General features: G+C 49.4%; 1 protein-coding gene across 2 annotated transcripts in view; it reads left to right on the forward strand.

Moving 5' to 3' along the window:
- Nucleotides 1-19,450, forward strand: part of MOB3B (MOB kinase activator 3B) — a 214,429-nt gene that overhangs the window by 162,526 nt on the left and 32,453 nt on the right. The gene's annotated exons all lie outside the window — the stretch shown is intronic.

Genomic DNA, 19,450 nt, shown 5'->3' on the forward strand with positions numbered 1-19,450 from the left:
GTGGGGGGTGCAATGGGGGAAACAGGGACATCTGTAATACTTTCAACAATAAAGATATTATTATTATTTTTAATTGGCTGTTCCCAAGCTGTACCTGTGACCCCAGGGAATTAGAAGCAAGGCCTGGGAATCTGTCCTGTTAACAAACAACGCAGGTGATTGTAATGTCAGCCAGGGGTGGAACCACCTCCCTTGCTTGGGTGCCCTCCCTAACAACACTAGCCAGTGGCCTCTGCCTGGACGCCTTCTTGGGGGAGGAGCTCAAGACCACCTGAGGCAGTGCACCCCACTTTGGACACTCTGGCAACATGAACCTGGGCCTGAGAAGGCAGGGGCTGCCTCTGGCTACAAGGAGGCGGAACAGAGAGAGGAAAAGACAAGCTCAAGTCAGAGAGAAACGGGCTTGGATTCCATGGCAGTGCTTGTGAGCTTTGGGCTCTGGGCAGAGGTTTGCTATTTTCATCCTCTAAATGACAGCCTTTCAGAATTTGAACCCTATCTTTCCAGGCCGCCCCTGGCCTCCCTCCATGATAAGACCTCCTTTTTCCCTGGTCACTGGAGTCACACACCCAGGCTCCACCCCTGCTCAGTCATATAATACAAAGATGCGTATGGTCCCCAGGTGAGGTTCTGGGTCAGGGAATGCACCGGGCTGCAAGGGCTGGGAGAGTGGACCAGAAAGCCAAAGCGTGAGCCAGCAGGCGAGAGGGGAACAGACCCTCGCACACCTATCCCCTCGTCATTCAGCTAAGCTGGCCTGGTTCTGATGCTTGGGGACCAGTCCCTGGCCGTGTCCCTTTGGACCTGGGACTAGGGGTAGATGTCATCGACCTGGCCACATCCTTGAGGGTGGCGAGCAAAGAACTGGATGGAGTCAGGGCCACCTGCCCCTCCTGCTCAGTCTGTCCAGGTGCTAAGACCAGAGCTCGCTGGAGGGCAGGCTGTGGAGAATTATGGGCTGTGGTCCTGTCACCCCTGCCCAGATGCTGAGTCTACCCCATTACCGCAGCCCACCCCGCTCAGGCTCAGGCGCAGTCAGACCCCGATACCAGCAGTGCCTATTCGTACCCAACCACGCACATGGTACTTTTAGTCTTGAACCAAGGACTCTCCTCCCACTGTACGGGTCAGACAGGGAAATGCAGAGGTTTCAAGATCTGATTTCTGAAGGTGCTTATTACCACGTGTCTCCAGAAAATGTCCCCTCTCTGAGTTCCAGTTCCTTCATCTGTAACACCCAGACACAAGCACATAAGTCCTCACCCAGTGCTGCTTTTGGGTTCTTAGAAACTGCAACTCATACCAGGTTCACCATAGACATGGATATAAAGGAGAGTTCAGTTCTCATAGCATATTTCTGTATATCAGTTATCCTATGGTAAGCCAGGATATCCTATGGTTTCCTTATATGTCGTTTCGTTTAAAGTTGCAGATTCCAAGAACCCATCCTCAACGTTAAGTGAGGACTTTACTGTAATAACTACCTCCTAGGATTGCAGGAAAGATTCGATGACACTGTATACAAACAGTGTACACTAAGTGACTGATAGGTATCCGCTTCTTGGAAGTGTTGTAGGCGGAGGGAACGCACCGGGTGTTAGACCCCTGGGGTCCTACTGGACCTGGGTTCAGCAACCTCGGGACTTGGGTTCTGGCTAGGAAAGAATTCAGAGCCGAGACCCAAACTGTCAGGGAACATTTACTGGGTAAATCACAGAGGTAGATTCCTAGGAGAAATGGGCTTTGGAAACAAGTTATAGAGGCAAAGGAGGGGCCCTTGGGGCTTGGGAGTGAGGAAGGTAAAGGTAACTTGCCTGCAGGGGGAGAAGGAGGTGGGGAGGAAAAGGGAAAGGTGTGGGCGTGCTCCCGGGAAGGAGAGACTGCCGGATCCTCCATCCTAAGGGTTTTAAGGGTGAAGACTTTAGGGGTCCCAGGGGAAGATTTAATAGACTATTCAGCAGCTTTCCAGGTGGGCCCTCCCTTTCAGGGTCTAGGTCTCCAGGGATTGATTGGCCAGCGCCAGGGCAGGGGTCATTATTCCATGCAGCTGGTCCTCAGGGCAGCCCTGGGATCGCTGGTCTGGTTTTGTTGATTTGCTGGGCTTGGAGCTGAAATACAACCATCCGAGGCTTAGATGTAATCTCCAGGAGGAAAGGGAAAGGGGTCCAAACTTCATGACCAGAGATGTGCTAGAGGAGGAAAGTTCACCCTGGGGGCCAGGTCCCACCCTGCAATTGTCCTTTGCTCGGCACCTGGCTTGCCACCTGGTGACTTTCGGTACCTGGCCCCCGGTCCTGGCTCTGCTCATGTCTAACTGCCTGCCTCAGAAGGAGGCGGTGCAACTGGGAATGAATTCTCTCCCACCACCGCCACCTGGGAGAGCAGACAGAGGGCCGCAGCCCCCTCCCCCGCCGCTCACACACACACACCTCTCCTGTCCCCTGCACAGGCCCTGGGGTTCAAATGAAAAGGTGGCCATCAGCACATCTGTGAAGTTGGCCAGTCCTGTTCTAGGGCAAATGTGGAATTTAAATTTTACAGAGGAAATGTGTGCATCTGGGAGAACATTGCTTCCTTTCTTGAACTTTTATAGGTCACAGTTCAGTGTTTCACATAGAAAGTGTGGTCGGGCCAGCTGCACCAGCATCACCTGGGAGCTTATTAGAAGTGCAAACCTTGGACCCTTCACCCCCAAACATGCAGCTGAGAAATCCACGTTTCAACAAGCATCCGCTGCTTCGGTGGCTCCTGTTTGAAGTCTCAGGGTCAGCAGGATCCCCCTCCCTGCTCCCCCTCCTCCCACCCCCAGCAATTTTCAGATCCAGATGACCAAGCCCCTGTCTCTAGTCATATTTGCAACCCTTCTGAAACTGGACAGCCAATGGGTCCAAGCTGCCTGTCACTACTTGAGCCAATTAAGCAGAGATAGGGTTGAATCATATATGAGCGTTTATCCCAATCATGCTGGCAGACTGGGAGAGCCATGGGGTGAGACTGGACCTGGGTTCAGCAACCTCGGTACTTGGGTTCTGGCTAGCAGGTCATCCATGAAAACCTGCTCTGCAATCCCCCATAAACCAGCTGTTTATATGGGGTAGAAGGACAGCGATTTCATGGGGAAGTAGGCAAGAGGGCTAAGGATGGGTATAATGGTTACAGATTGCAGGCAATGCAGGCTGCGGGGTTGCAAAGGGCGGCAACGAGGTTGTTAATCTTTCCATGATAATAGGTGCTTCTCAGGTAAGGAGGATGGGCCTCATTTCCAGGTTAACTCCCAGGCACAGCTCCCAGCCAGGTGAGAATGTGCCTTCTTTAATCAGAACAAAACAACCGCGGGTAACAGAGCACAATTAATTTCTTATAACTATAGCTAGTCTCCGCTATTCTGCTTCTGCCCCTAACACTTCCTCAATTTGAAGACAGCTTCTGAGAGAATGATTTATTTTCCCATCCTGAGAGGCGCGTCTGTTCATGCCAACAGCAGGTGGAATCTACACCCCAGCCTGTAGGAGGGAAGAGGCAGGGAGCAAACATCTGTTCTGGATGTTCAAGCCTCCAGCTCAGCTGGCTTTTTCCTCTTGTCCTGGCTTCCTGCCTGATCTGACCAATAATAACGGTACCTCTGTTAGATAATGATAACAGCAAATATTTATCAAGCTCTGCCTACGTCGGTAAACATGTTTTGTTATTTTTCCCATTTAATCCTCATAACAACCCAATGAGGTTAGGTCCTATTCATGTCACCCCCACGTTCTGCTGGTGAAACTGCGCCTCAGAGAGGCTAATTCAGTGGCAGACAAGAGTCTTAAACTTGAATCTGTCTGAAGCCAGATTCTGTGAATCTTCAACCAGCCTCCCTGCTTGGTTAAGCAGGCTAATCCTTGAGCCAGGATTATGCACAAAGGAGTTTTCTAGGCCAGTGCTCTTTACGTTAGCACAGACCAGGATTCTCGGGAGGGCGGGTGAAACACAGGCTGCTGGGCCCGAGTCCCAGAGTCCACTGCTCTGAGGGTCAGTGCCTCTAGGCTGGGGGTTGGGGATTTGCTTTTCTATCAAGTTCCCAACAGGCAGGCACTGCTGGTCTGGGGACCACGCTTTAGAGTCACTGCTGTAGACCACTGCCTCCACCCAAGGCCGCACATTAGAATCATCTGGAGAATTTCAGATTCAGTTGCTCTAGCATGGGACATTGCCAGCTTTTGTTTTTATGCTCCCCAGATAACTCTAATGTGCGGCCAGGGTTGAGAACTTCTCCTAAATGCAAAGGAAGACTCCTAATTGCTGTTTACAGCTTTAGTTTAAGTCCAATGTCTGCCTTCCCAGCTGAGGCATTCCCACTGCGGGGCCGCAGGGGTGGGCCAGGGAGTACCAACTGCAGGGTAAGTAGGGCCACTCGTTTTATTTCAAGATTAAGGGAAATGTTAATATTCTCTATAAAAACAAAACAAACCTACTGTGAAGTAAAGTGCAAAATGTGCACAACTGTTTATATTAGCCACGGGATTCAACACACTCCTAAGAATCTAACCAAGGAAAATTGTCAGAGGCTAACTTAACTGCCCAAGATAAACTAGCTCAAGGAGACTCATCCAATCGTTACTTCGTCTTGGTACTTTTTAAACCTGTGTAATGGGTATATGACTATTGTTCGAAGAATATTTAATATTCATGATATTATGTTAGGTGCGAAGAGGAGGACACAAACTGAATGTATAATGTGATTCTAATCTGACTTTTGAAAGACTGTATACAACATATATGTGCAAAGTGAAAAGACTGCACGCCAAAATATTGTCAGTGGTTATTTCTTGGTGAGATTGCAAGTGATGGTGGTATTTATAATTAACAGCATTTTCTAATTTTTAAAATATTTCTCTTATTATTAGACCAAAAGAATTTAGGCAGTCACCTACTTTTATAATATATGTTCCCAACGACCCGTCTGAAATACAAACCATAGGTTTATAGGTTGGAAGCTTTTTCTGAGAGCTAGAAAGCATTTAAAAATTGCTTATTACCATCCCAAAGTGTGTTCATGCCTCTGGGCCCAGGAAGTGTGAAGACCTTAGTAGGAATCTGGGAGAGGTGGTGCTGGCAGGCACATGTGCTCTGCTAGTGGGCCTGGAGCTCCTGGGCCTCGGGATGAATGCAGTGGGCGGGTGGGCCTTCTTTCTCTGCTCCAGGGAGTACGGCTGGCCCACAGGCTTCTGTGGAACATCACCAAGGCACCATGCAGTGAGTGCATGTAGAATAGACTACATGTGCCACACTAATGGGGATATAGCAATGCCCATGTATACTGCACATATGCAGGTGCTAAGAAAGTCATGCGGTGTAACTTGAAGACCGCCTTTGCATGTTAACAAAGAAAGGACAGGGAGAAAGCTGCTGTGCTGCAAAACTGAGCCCATTTGCCTCACCACCCCTCAAGTTCTCTGTCACTGCTCCCCTGGGGTTGCCTTCTGAAAACTAGCAGGTGCTGCCTTCTGCACATTTTGCCAAACGCAGCAGCAGGAAGAGGGCTGTCCCTCGGCAATGCTCACCGGGGCTTGGACGGAAGCAGGAATCTGAAAGTGTTGCATACTCAGGGGGAGCGCCACTAGCGTAATGGTTTTCCAACAGGGATTTTCCATGCAACCAAGCCTCACCTCATAGAACAAAACCACCAGCTTCCACCGCAGCTGGGACTGATGGCTAACCTAGAGGAGCAGGGGCAGAGCAGTGGACACCATTCTGGGGTGGCATCTTCTCCTCGAAGGGCACCTAGCAGGAAGTGCCTATCATTTACCACAATCAAATTTACTAGTATAATCACCCGCAACATTTTCTTTAAAGGGTCCAGGCTGGCAAAACAAATGAATGAAATGATTGGGCTGCCCAGGTGAGTGTAGCACCTCCCAGTTACAGGGAGCTGGCATCACTTAGCCGTTGCCACGAGGGAATTTTGGTCCAGTTGTGCCAGGTCCTCCAAGTTTTTCCAAGGGAAGTCAGAATTCCTGATCTTTGAATTATAGCTCCCAATGTCTAAATGTTGGCAGCATTTCAAAAATACCATGCAGTCCGAGGAAACCATGCCTGCTGGCAGGCACCCGCCTGCAGCCCTCACCCCTGCTTTAGAATCTGAGTCCCTGAGAGGCAATTGCTTTAGCCACTTGTGTCTTCTCACTCCTCTTCCTCCCCCCACCCACCTCCACCAAATTCCCAAAGAAAATGTCCTAAACTCTCAGATTTTTCTCCTCAGAAGTCATGTTTCATTGAAAACATTAAAGTCAGGTAATGGTCTCAGTAATTTATTTTAGTTGAGTATTTTTAAAAGTAGCTACAGGAACACCTCTTTATATTGCATTTGACTTTATTGCACTTTACAGGTGTTAGATATATACATATACATATACATATATTGATTTCAGAGAGGAAGGGAGAGGGAGAGAGAGATAGAAACATCAATGATGAGAGAGAATCATTGGTCGACTGCCCCCTGCACACCCCACACTGGGGATCAAGCCTGCTACCCGGTCATGTGCCCTGACTGGGAATTGAACCATGACTTCTTGGTTTCATAGGTTAACCACTGAGCCATGCCAGCTGGGCCAGGTGTTGGGTTTTTTTATAAACTGAAGGCAAGACCCTTCACCAGCAAAAAAATTATGACTCACTGTATCACTATAGTCACTTTATTAGGGTGGTCTGGAAACGAATCTGCAACATCTCTGAGCTATGCCTGTGTTAAGAGCCACTTTCTAAAATAATTTTAAAGGAACTGTCTTGATGTTTGATGGTTAGAGGGTAGAGAAAGGTTTGCCTTGGAGGGGGATGGATCTGGGTTGAAATTTCAGCTCACCATCTATCTCTGTATCACTTGGGCAGGCGACTCAGCCTCAGTTTGCTTCCCATTTCTCATCTGCAAAATGGGAGGGGTTGTGGGTGTAATGAGATCTCAGGAACGCACACACACCCACACACACACACACAAGACAAACTCCTGGGTTTGCTGGTTTAGGATAATGAAGGGTATTTTATATCTGGTGCCCTTAGATCAGTGGTTCTCCACCTTCCTAATGCCACGACCCTTTAATACAGTTCCTCATGTTGTGGTGACCCCCAACCATAAAATTATTTTCGTTGCTACTTCATAACTGTAATTCTGCTACTGTTATGAATCGTAATGTAAATATCTGATATGCAGGATGTATTTTCATTGTTACAAATGGAACATAATTAAAGCATAGTGATTAATCACAAAAACAATATGTAATTATATACGTGTTTTCGGATTGTCTTAGGCGACCCCTGTGAAAGGGTCGTTCGACCCCCAAAGGGGTCGCGACCCACCGGTTGGCGACCCACAGGTTGAGAACCGCTGCCTTAGATGCTCAGGAAACATTAAGTTCTCTTAGAAGCCAATGTAATTTAAACTTACTTGCAAATATTGTAAAATGAGCCTCATAAAGCTTTTACACATTTGATATTAGAATTTTAAAAATCTGCTGTCTTCAGAAGTCCCATTGTAGTAAGTAGTGTTATAGTTGAGATGGGAGGAAAGGAGAAAATAGAGAGAGGGGATGAACATCAGGGATGTCTGTACCTGGAGGAGGTCCTAAGGCCAACTTCCAGTGCCCACGTTCACTTCCATATAAGGTGACCTTACGATGTATCAGGCCAGTTTAACTCCTTTGCTTATGGCTGCATCTCTCATGTCTAGCACATTCCAAAATAAATATGTTTGCTAGCTATTTAAATTGGTGAATGAACAAGTAAACAACATGGTGGGAATTTTATCTAGGGAGGGTACTCCACGCTGGACAACTCTGACCAGACTGTGCCGCCTATCAGAGAATGCGGCTCCCCAGGTGTGGAGCCGGCAAGGTCTTAGGGACCTGCCCTCAGAAGGGCCCTGTGCCTGGTTAGTACTCTACCGTCACCGTCGTGAGATTCTTAATAATTTCTGAACAAGGGGCTCTGCAAACGATGTAGCCAGTTCTGATCAGAGCGTTTCATCAGCAAACACAGAAATGTCAGTGCAGAAGCCAAAGGGCACAGACCATGGCCTCTGGACCCGATCAAATAGTTTTGGCCAGAGAGTGGTTATTTTTAATATAAATAAACTTTTTATTTAGAATAGTTTTAGATGTACCCAAAAGCTGAAAAGATCATACAGAGAGTTCCCGTACCCAGTTCCCAACATCTTCTATTACATTCATATTTACATTTGTAATACATTCCTCATAACTAAGTAACTAACCTCAGTACTTTACTATTAACTAAACTCCACACTGTGTTCAGATCTCACCACATTCCCCCAGTGGCCTTTTTCTATTCCTGAATTTCACCCGGATGCCACATTACGTTTAGTTGTCACATCCCCGTAGGCTTCTCTGAGCAATGAATGACATCTTCTCAAACTTCCCTTGTTTCTGATGACTTTGACAATTTTGGGGTGTGCTTGTCAGATATTTTGTAAACTGTCCCTCAATTTGGGTTTGTTTCATGTTTTTCTCATGGTTTCTGGGAAGATGGCCACGTGTCCATCACGTGATATCAAGTGCATGCAAAGGCCGTGAACATGACTGGTCACTGATGTTGTTGATCCCGATCACCTGGTCAGCGTAGTGGTCACCAGGCTTCCCCACTCTCTTCTTCCTGCCTCCCCTTCCATGCTGTGCTCTTCAGAAGCAAGATCCCCAGCGAACCCCACAGCCAAGGACAGGCGGGGAGCCTCGCCCCCTCTCTTCCCCCACTGCAGGGTGTCCCAGGCCATCCCGTGCACATCCTGCCCCAGCCCTCGCACCCGCCACTTCTCCCAGGAGCCGTGACTCCCTTGGTTGAAGAATGTGCTAGAAACTAAGATCTGGGTGCTCCCTGTGCTCATGGCTACCTGGGTGTCTTTTTTTATTTTATTTTATTTACACTGACATTTTTAAAAATTAAGCAGTTATCGTATGGACCATCAACGTTTCTAGGCTGAACTGGGCATGAAAATAAATAATGTTAATAAATAGAATGTTTTAAAATGTTTGCTTAATGGTTTTGAAATGCCAGCATTTTAACGAGGACGAGATTTCACATTAGAATCTAGACTTCCGGACTCTCTTGAGAGACCAAAAGGTCCAGCAATCCTGAGCCCATATCCCTGCTGAGAGCAACCGGCAAAGGCCGAGCGGCTCTTCTCCTTTCCTGCACGGAGCACTCTCCAGGCCGCCGCAAGCCGCACCACTCCCTGTTGTATCACACCACTCACCGGACTCATGTTCCTTTGTGACCCTTGAAGGCATTTGAATACATGAGTCCATTCAAGTAGGTAACTTCCAGATACAGTAGTCCCCCTGTTGGCAGTTTCCCTTCCCACCTTCTCAGTTACCTGTGGTCAACTGAGGTAGGAAAATATTAAATGGAAAACCCCCTAATTCATAAGTTTTAATTTGTGCGTCATTTGAGTAGAATGATGGAATCCCATGTTGTCCACTCAGTCGCGCTCTGATTCACCCAGCAAATCCACACTGTGTGTGCTCCTCGCCTGGTTGTCACTTAGTAGGCGTCTCAGTTATCAGACCAGTTGTCAGAGAGAGAGGGGGGTCACATTTACAGAACTCGTATTGCAGTAGATTCTTCTATTGTTTATTTTATTAGTGGCTATTTTTGTTCATCTCTTCCTATGCCTTATAAATTAAACTTTGTTATAGGTTTGTAGGCATAGAGAAAAACATAGGATATAGAGGGTTTGGTACCATTCGAGGTTTTACGCATCCCCTGGGCGTCTTGGAATGTATCCCGTGGATAAGCAGGGGCTATTGTACACGACGTAGTCTGTGAATTTAGCTCTACTATTACTTTGACCCAGAAGTGAGCCAGCAAGAGGAGCTTTGCTCTAGGAGGGCTGGAGGATTATATGTAAGTTGGGAGGATCCAGAGGTGATGATAGAGACACACATGTATGAAACCAGAGGGGGTCGTGCCTGCCTGGTTAAATAGCCCTGATTTCCCCTTGAAGCAGTAGGAAGCTGCTTTCGAATTTTATGCAGAAAAACAAATGTCCTGGTTAGATGCCCTGCCAGGTGGAGATGGGAGAGATCCCGGAGTAGAGGAAGGGAACTCAGTTAAGGGGAACTGCAGCCAACCAGGCAGGAGGTGATGGTAGCTGAGCTGGGGAAGTGGCAGTGGGTTAGAGGGAAGTTCATAGATCAGAAACTATTCAGACAAAACTCGGTGTTAATTTCCCTTCAGATAATGGAAAGAATATTTTGCTGGTGAATAAAGAAAAGTTTTGTCTGTTAAGATACTCACTATATATCATCCACGACAAAGAGGCTGAGTCATTTTCAAATTCTGACTGGGCCCTGGCTGGTTTGGCTAAGAATAGAGTGTTGGCCTGCGGACTGAAGGGTCCTGGGTTCAATTCCAGTCAAGGGCACATGCCCGGATTGCAGGCTCAATCCCCAGTGGGGGGGTGTGCAGAAGGCAGGAGATCAGTGATTCTCTCTCATCTTTGATGTTTCTATCACTCTTCCTCTCCCTTCCTCTCTGAAATCAATAAAAAATATGTATATTTTTAAAAATTCTGACTGGGGCTCATGATCCCAGTACCGGTCCTGCTGCCTACCTTTCCAGCACCAGTGAAGCCCATTAACATCATGTTCTCATCTCCCTCCGTCTCATTTGCCCATTTGATCTTCAGCAAACTCGGCAGGTGTGAAGTGGCTAGCGTTTGTTTTTATGGCTTCCGTTGCCCATCCATAGTGAATGAACACCTTCCTCAGGTCTTCTTGGGTCTTTCTTGATTTATGGCACCTCCATGCGATGACAGCAGAGGGTGGAGGCAGCCGTCCTGGAGATGGGGATGCAGATGGGAACAGCCTGGTGGCAGGGAAGTGGCACTGGGGAAGACGAGGGACGTGCGACAACAGGCACACCGTGTTGACAGTCGCTCCTTCGGGTGGCTGACACAGCACCCCGCCTGCCCGGCCAATCGCATGTCGGAAGCAATTAACAATCTGTTGAGAACATATCCTCACATGCTAGTGTATTTTTCTTTCTTTTGGTCCAACCTCTGATAACAGGTCGGAGGGTAACCCAGAGGGCGCGGGGGCAGGGCGGAGGGAGTCGGAGAATAAAGAAGTAGCCACTTTATTTCTAACCGTTCGCAGCTGTCCGCTTGTTTGGGGACCTTTTCTAGGCAGAGGAACAAAGTCTTTCTCCCCGGGGTTGTTTTCCTTGGCTCGGGGAACAGACACTTTCTTGAGGAGCGCACGGAGATAACACAAAACATCTGCTTGCTGGAACCAGCAAGAGCAGGCGGCTCCTTTAGATAAACATACGCTTCACAGGCGGCAGGAGGATGTGTGGAGGGGCCGGACGGTAAACTAAGAGGAGGAGGAGGTGTGTTTTTAAGGCACAGGTCTGTGTTATTAGCTGGTGTGTGTGTGTGTGTGTGTGTGTGTGTGTGTGTGTGTGTTTAGCGTGTGACCCAACGGCATTTTGTTTTGTGCTTTTGTGCGAAATGGTATGTTCTCAGCCACGCTGCCGGAGGAGGTCTGTTTTCTTTTCCCACGTGGGCGGGCTGTTGCTTTTAACCCAACGGCATTTTGTTTTGTGAGCACTTTGGAAATGGTATGTTCTCAGCCACGCTGCCGGAGGAGGTCTGTTTTCTTTTCCCACGTGGGCGGGCTGTTGCTTTTATTCATGAGCTCTTGATGCTGATGCCTTGGGGAGGGGTTTTCACACGTGTTGGACTCCAAAGACACAACCGCTCTCCGACATGAGTAACAGTTTTAAGGAGAAGTGTGGGCATTTGGGTTGTTGTAAACTGCCAAGCCATCAGGGGTCCCCAAAGGATTGAGCAGGGCCTGAGGGGGTTCATCTCGTGTCATGTGGAAACTGCTGCACAGCTCACAGCAGGTTCCCGTTGATCACATTGGCCCCAAATCCACTCTCCGGAAAGCATGGGCCCTGTGGGGAAAGGCAGCTCCACCTGCCCGTTCACTGGCCCGCCCCCACCCGGGGCTCCATGAGGAAGAGCCGTGGTGAGAGCAGTGGGAACACCTGCCTGGCACTGGGGCCTCAAGTGCCTGCAGGCGCTGTGCTTCCTGGGTGAGCCTCACAGTCTCCCCAGAACTGGGTGGTGCTGTCCCCATTCCTCAGATAAGGAAACGGAGCCTTTTATTTTATTTTAATTTAATTTTTTATATATATAGAGAGAAACTGACATACCACCAGGGGTCCCCAAACCGATTTGTTGTTCCCCTTGTTCATGCATTCATTGGGTGACTCTTGCATGTGCCCTGACTTGGATGGAACCCACCACACTGTCATAGCAGGACAATGCTCTAACCCGCTGAGCTCCCGCCAGGGCAGCGGAGCCTGAGAAGTGAGCAAACTCCCTCCCCGGCAAGCGGGGAAGCTCCACGGCGGCAGGGAGAGCCCACCACCTTGGCCCCAGAGCCAGACGCTTAGCCACTCTCCTCACCGGGGACACAGGTTTGGGGAAGTCACCAAGCCTCCCGTTTCCACCTTCGTCTTTAACAAGTTCTGCTTCCCCAGCTCTGCCAGCTGGACTGGGTGACAGGAACAGAGCTGTGAGAGCCGTGCCAGGGCTCCTGCTCAGTGGGAGCTACGGGGCCTCTGGAATCAGACAGACAGGAATTCAGATCCCTTTGCACTGCAAACTGGCTCTGTGAGTCCAAGCCCCCTTGTTGAGCTTTGATTTCAGGGTAAGCAAAGGGCACACAAGCTCAACTCAGAATCCAGCGGTGCGCGTATTCGTCACACAGCCCCTCCCTGCAGGCCCCACCTAGGCACTGAGGAGCCACCCGAGGAGCCTGCCACCCCCTGCCCTGCGGCGGCGGCGTGCAGCGCCCAGGGAGGCAGACCTGCGTCCCGCAGATCACTGTGGCGTTACCGTCTGCGTCTGTTGCTCAGGAAGTTTCCGAGCAGATAGCAGACACAGGGAACCTGAGTCCAGGAACGAGGGGAGCCTTGAGCTGAGCTCTTAAGGAAAAGGAGGCATGAACTAGGTATATGACGAGGCGGAGTGCCTGCCAGCTGTTGCGGACCTGGGCTGTCTGGGGACAGGACTCCCCCCAGACCACCTCTGAGCCCTTGCACTGCACCCTCCACAGCCCAGGTTCCGCCCAGCACCATCACAGACCAGTCTCATCCCCAAGCCTTGGGCTTCTCTTCAGAAGAAAAGAGGGAAAACGAGGAAACAGAAGGAGCTGAAACCAGCCAGCCACTGCGCCGGGGCCTTGCCTGACTGTGGGACCCATGTCCCAGGTGGTGGCCCTGTGTCCAGAGCATTTCTGCTGTATTCTCCGAGGGGCGTCTCCCCCTGCGGCCTCCCTGCCAGGACAGCAGGAGCACACAAGCCTATAGACAGCCTCCTCTCTCTCAGGGGTGCCCAGACGGGCATGTGAGGGCTCTGGGGAAGGGGGGGAGAGAAAGAGAAAGAAAGAAAGTGGGCTGAAGCTCAGACATTACTGGAATTTTTATTAAATTTTGTTTGGGAGAAAGGCGATTTACTGAGTCAGAGATGAAAGGCAAATCCGCACGGGGCCCAGAAAGAGGATTCTGTCCCACGCTTGATTTAGCTCCCACACAGCCTGTGGCCGGGAGATCAGAAAGCTGTGGTTAGACACATTCACAAACTCCGTCGCTCTCTCAGATGCTGGTTCCCGGCTGAGCACCAGAGGGAAAGCCGTGGGGCTGCCTGTCAAGCCTTCGAGAGGGACCCCAGGCCCTGCAGGCTCACCTTCTTGGCTGGCTTCACCCCAGCTCTCTGGCCGGCCTCCCCCTGGGCCCGATCACCCGCAAACAGCAGTCCTGCTTGGAGTCGCATTGTTGAGCAAACTCCTGCTGAAACCGCATATGAGCGATCGGTTTAGGATTCTGACCTCTGCCCAGGCCTCTTGCTCTGCTCACTCGAACCTGAGCTCAGCCTGGCCCTGTTCTGGGTTCACTGACTCCATTTCAGTGACCTGAGTGCAAAGACCAAGCCCCGCCCACGACCCAAGCCATCCAGGACAAGGCCATCTTTGATGTCCGTCACCTCTTTGTGCACATTCATTCTGAACGCATTTTCTCACTTTGAGCCCACTTCTTGGAGTCTGACATTGCCCTGCTGGGTCCTGAGAGTCATAGAATGTGGCTGAGGGTGGGATAGAGAAAGGGATGCTGGGAGATCAGTTCGTGCTTGCCAACCGCTTCGAACCATCAAAGGTTGTGTTCCGTGGCATCAGTAGATATCTGCCTGGGATTGTGTCGGATGGCTTGTCTGGGTTATTACAAGACTAGTCAAAGTTTAACAGCAAATTCTTCCAACATGCAATCGATTAAGTCTGCTGGTTAATGTCGTCTGGCATTAACTTTCTAATTGAGTACAATGACTGAAAATTAACTATCACCGTTTTAAAAAAAGGCAAAGAAGGGAGGCTTTCCTGATAAAGAGGAGAGTTTCAGATTCTTTCTCCCACACCCTACCCTGGATCACAGCGTTCTTATCACAGAGCTCTCCTCCCTTCCCACCAAAAGCCGAGTGCAGCCTGCCGTGCCAGGACCCTGGCAGTGAGCTATCATCTCCCCTGTCGTCTTTCTTCCTCCCCCAAATAGGAGATGATGGATTCACATCTTGACTAAAAAAGATCACTGCTCTTTTATGATGCAATTTTGATTGATGAGTACTCCCTACCTAGCCCTGTGCCAGGTGCTTTTAAAGGTAGAAAAGAAGTAGAAACAGTTCCTTTGTTCAGGGAACTTAAAGTAATACAAGACATAAGTATGAGAAACCTGTAGAAAGTAATCCAAGGCCAACTCTAACCCCGTGCTTAACTGAGTACCTGCCACTCTAAGTTCTTTGCAAGTTCAGAATCGATGTATTGATACCTAGACTGCCATCCTGGAAATAAATACGCAGGAGGAATCTAATGCCAACGTATGTTACAGAGAACATTCGGTCTCCGTGGGAGGCTAAAACTAACAGTTCACAAAAGAGTGCCTACTGTCTGCAAGGCATCAGCGAAGCCTTTGATAGGTGCATGTAATCTTCACAACCACCTCCTGGGCTACAGATAACACTGACACCCGGTTTCTTCCGAGATGGGGAAACTGAGGCTCAGAGACACGAAGCCATTAGCCTATGGCTATGCTATTAATAGGGAGCAGAGCCAGAAAGAAGACCTGAGAAGGCTGATTACAGATGCTGTGTTTGAAATCAACAGATATTATGGGGAAAGGAGGTTCCGGAGTTAAATAGGACTTTTTGCTGCAGGGATTCTCAGATCCTTTCCTGTGTTTAGGATACTGCAAACTTCTGTGAAAGTAGCATTTTTGCAAATATATTTGACCTCAGGATCCTATTGTTTTAGCCAAGGATCTCCCAGGATTAGTGATTTTTAAAAAATACCTAGAGTGTAGTGTCCACAGAATCTGTGAACTTGGCAGTGGGAGGGGGTGGACTATGGTCCTGAGCTAGGTCAGGGATGCCCTGTGGACCCCATAGACTGCCCTTGGCCCAGACCCAGACATTGCACAGCCCCTCAGGTTCAGGCTGCCATTTGTAACCTTCCCAATGTCCGCTTGAAATGATTCCCTAGCCTTTTATTCTTCCTCCTGCAAACCAGCGGTCGCCAACCGATGGTCAGTGGACCACTGATGCTCTGTGAGGTCCAAAAGGTTAGCGACCGCTGTGCTAGACTATTTTCATTTAAAGCAAACAAACAGCCGACCGGCATGGCTCAGTGGTTGAGTGTTGACTTATGAACCAGGAGGTCAAGGTTTGATTCCCGGTCAGGGCACATGCCTGGGTTGCAGGCTTGATCCCCAGTGTAGAGCATGCAGAAGGCAGCCGATCAGTGATTCTCTCTCATCACTGATGTTTTTTTCTCTCTCTCCTTCTCCCTTCCTCTCTGAAATCAATAGAATAAGTTTAAAAAAGCAAACAAACGGACATTATTTGAGCTTCTACAAGGCAGGTACTGAACAAAGTGCAGGTCGAAAAGCAGCCATCTCAGCAGTGGGGGTCCCTGCCACCATGGAGCCTGCAGGAACAGACGTGGAAGGAAGAACCCGAGTTTTAGGGCCAAATGCCTGCCTTACCTTCTTTCGGCTATGGGGCCAGGGCCAACACTTTAACTGAGCTAAGACTCCGTTACATGAAAAAAAAAATAATAACAATAATGCCCCTGCTCAGGTGTCACTGGGACTAGACAATATCCTACCTGCACATCTCAGGCCTCACTCAGGGTTCGCCTGTCTGTGGCTATGGAGATGGGAGACTTCTAGTGGCACCATAAAAACAAAACCTCTCATGTCAATCAATTTTTTGTGATCTGGCCCTTCTGGAGCTGTTGGGGAAGGGAGTGGATCAGCAGGGCTGAGCCCTTCCCTGTCTTGCTACCATGAGGCCAGTGACAGAGGGTCCACCAAAGGGGTGGCCATCTAGTTCTCTACATCCACTCCCCACCTTTTGAGGAAGGTTTATTGAAAAGCACACACACACTTACAAAGATGCACATACCTGCATATCTGAACACCTGCAAGGCAGAGGACAAAGGGAGAAAAGGGTTAGGATGGTATACAGACTACATAATTATTTCCTGAACCATCAATAATATTGAATGAATTTCCCAAATGCCCCGTAACTTTCTTGTTCTCAACCCCATGCTCTGCGAGCTGGGATTTTGTCTCTGGCTCACAGTGAAACCTAGTGCCCCTGAGACTCCCAGCCTGGGGCTTCTCAGCTTCCAGAGCTGGCCTGGGCTGACTATGGCACACGCTGAGCCATTTTGCAACGTTCACTTTTGAAGAGTTAATGACATGTAAGGGAGACCGTGGTGAAAGAGTCAGCCCCAACTTAGCAGCCCGAGCAGAGGTTCGGAGCCTGATGGCCTACCTACCTGAGGTCAGGTGGGAAATAACAGAAGTAGGACGTAGTCCCAAAGTTCCCCCTTAAGTGCCAGGCATCCTACACATCCTCTTTTAAGAACACTGCAGAGTAAATGTTTTTCTCCATGATGAAGGAGAGTGACGGAGTGATTTGCCTAGACAACTAGTAAGTTGTAGAACTAGGATTTTAAACTAAAGTCTTCAAACTTCAAAACCAACTCCTCTCAACTACTTCAAGATAATTCCCAGCCCAGCTGGTGTGGCTCAGTGGTTGAGCGTCGACCCATGAACCAAGAGGTCACCAGTTCGATTCTTCATCAGGGCACATACCCTGGTTGCAGGCTTGATCCCCAGTTGGGGACATGCAGGAGGCAGCTGATCGATGATGTTTCTCTCTCATCAATGTTTCTATCTATCCCTCTCCCTCCCTCTATCTCTAAAAAATCAATAAAAACGTTTTTAAAAAAACATATTAAAAAAAAACACAAAGGAAATTCCCTGCCATAGCCTAAAGGGGAGAGGCGAGAGCAAACCAAGGTCAAGGCCAAAGGAAAGACCAGAGACCAGGTGTGGAGTGGAGGGCAGAGACAAGAGCTCAGAGCTTGTCAGAGGAATGGATGCTAGTCTGTTTCCTCATCTGTGAGATGGAAACAGTAATAGCATCTATCTTTGAGAGTTGTTCAAGGATTCAATCAGGTAATCCAGGTAAAGCCCTTGGTACAGTCCCTAGAACATAGTAAGTGCTCAGTAAATGTTGGCTTTTACTCTTCATCTCAGATCCATGGTCTTAAGGCATGGGCGAGAAAACACATTTCTCTTGGGGACTGCAGATTGTTAGCTGACCTTCATCACTCGGGTCTGTGGCTCCCTAGGGGTGGACATTTTTCACCCTCTCTCCCTTTTCTTTTTCTTTTTTTAAATATATTTTATTGATTCTTTACAGAGAGGAAGGGAGAGGGATAGAGAGCCAGAAACATTGATGAGAGAGAAATATCAATCAGCTGCCTCCGCACACCCACTACTGGGGATGTGCCCGCAACCAAGGTACATGCCCTTGACCGGAAACGAACCTGGGACCTTTCAGTCCGCAGGCCGACGCTCTATCCACTGAGCCAAACCCGCTACAGCTCCCTTTTCTTTTTTTAAATTTTTTTTTCGTGCCACCAAGAGTAACCTGCAGATGCCTCGTTGTGCTTAGCAATGGGCTGTGCCTCTGTTCTTGGCAGAGAGAGTCACACTCCAAACACAACCAGATCTTTTGGATTTTAGAGGCAAGCTGACTTGGTCCAAATCCCAGCCCCGCCACCAGCTAAGCTGCTGGAATGAGTGCATCGGCGCAACGGAGCCTCAGTGCCCTTCGTCTGTGACACAGGAGTAAAACCCATTTCACAGGCGGGCTGCGCAGGTCACATATGCCAACCCCTGGCACTGGCACTGGCACTGTGTGGCTACCGGACGCCTCTTCTGACGGGAACACACTTGTCTTCAAGGGGATCTATTCCCTTTGGGACTTGAGCTTCTTAGAAGGCTCCAGACCCCCTTCCAGCCTGCAGCAGGGGTTCTCCTGCCCACCCCTCTCCCGCAGCAGAGGAAACAGCCCATGAACTCTTTGAGGGGCTGCCCTCCACCTCCTCCCCAGCTTTACCTCCCACTCCCCTCCAAATCCAAGCATCTGTTGCCCAGACAGTCAGCTGCCAAGCTGTGCCCAAGTCTCTCCCGGGTTCACTTGATATGTTGCCACTTTGTTTTGGAAGAAAAGCCGCTATCAGTGCTGGGCCCTGGGGAGGCAGGTCCTGCCTCTGCCAACTGCCAGCCGTGTGCCGTCTCTCTCGTCTTGCCCTGGGAGTGCCAGGTGATCCCGTTACACTTACAGAGTGTCCCTTACCAGGCAGCTGCCACGGGGACCCTGTGGAGGCACAGACAGCAAACCCCAGGCTCTGGGGGGCCAGGGGCCGCCCTGAGCTCAGCTCTGCAATTCTGTGGACAGGCCGGCCGTCATGTCTACCTATTGAGGTAACTATTTCCCTCATAATCACAGCTACATGCTGCAGGCCTTGCCTTGCACAGAGAAGGGTCTTTCCCACTTAGTGAGCCCTCCCTCTGTTCTAGGCACTTGGGAGGGTTTTTCTTGAGTTAACACCCTCCTAGCCATGCAAGGAAGGCCTCATCACGACCCCCTTGTCATAGGCGGGAAACCAAAGTTGCACAGGTACTACTTCTAATACAATCATCGGAATATTTATCTGCATTCTACATATAGAAACACTGAAGGTCAGAGAGGTCAAGCAGCTGGGAAAGGAGCAGAGCGGGAATTCACCGTCTGTTTCACTCAGCAATCCGTAACATGTCATCACTTAGGACAGTGTAACTCACAGGCGCTTAGGCATTGTGTGAGAGGGAGAGAGGAATAGGCTTGCGGGTCTGCTGTTTGCTGCCTGACCACCTGGGAGTAGCTGTCGTCAGAAGGGGATTGTGGGTGCCTCGTCTGACCATGCACTCTGTCTGTGTTATGGAAAACATAGCCCTCCTCTCTCACCCTCCTCAAGGCAATGAAGTGGCAATGAATGTAATGCGAGGT

The sequence above is a fragment of the Myotis brandtii genome, unplaced genomic scaffold (assembly GCF_000412655.1).
Source record: "Myotis brandtii unplaced genomic scaffold, ASM41265v1 scaffold871, whole genome shotgun sequence".
Classification (NCBI taxonomy): Eukaryota; Metazoa; Chordata; class Mammalia; order Chiroptera; family Vespertilionidae; genus Myotis; species Myotis brandtii.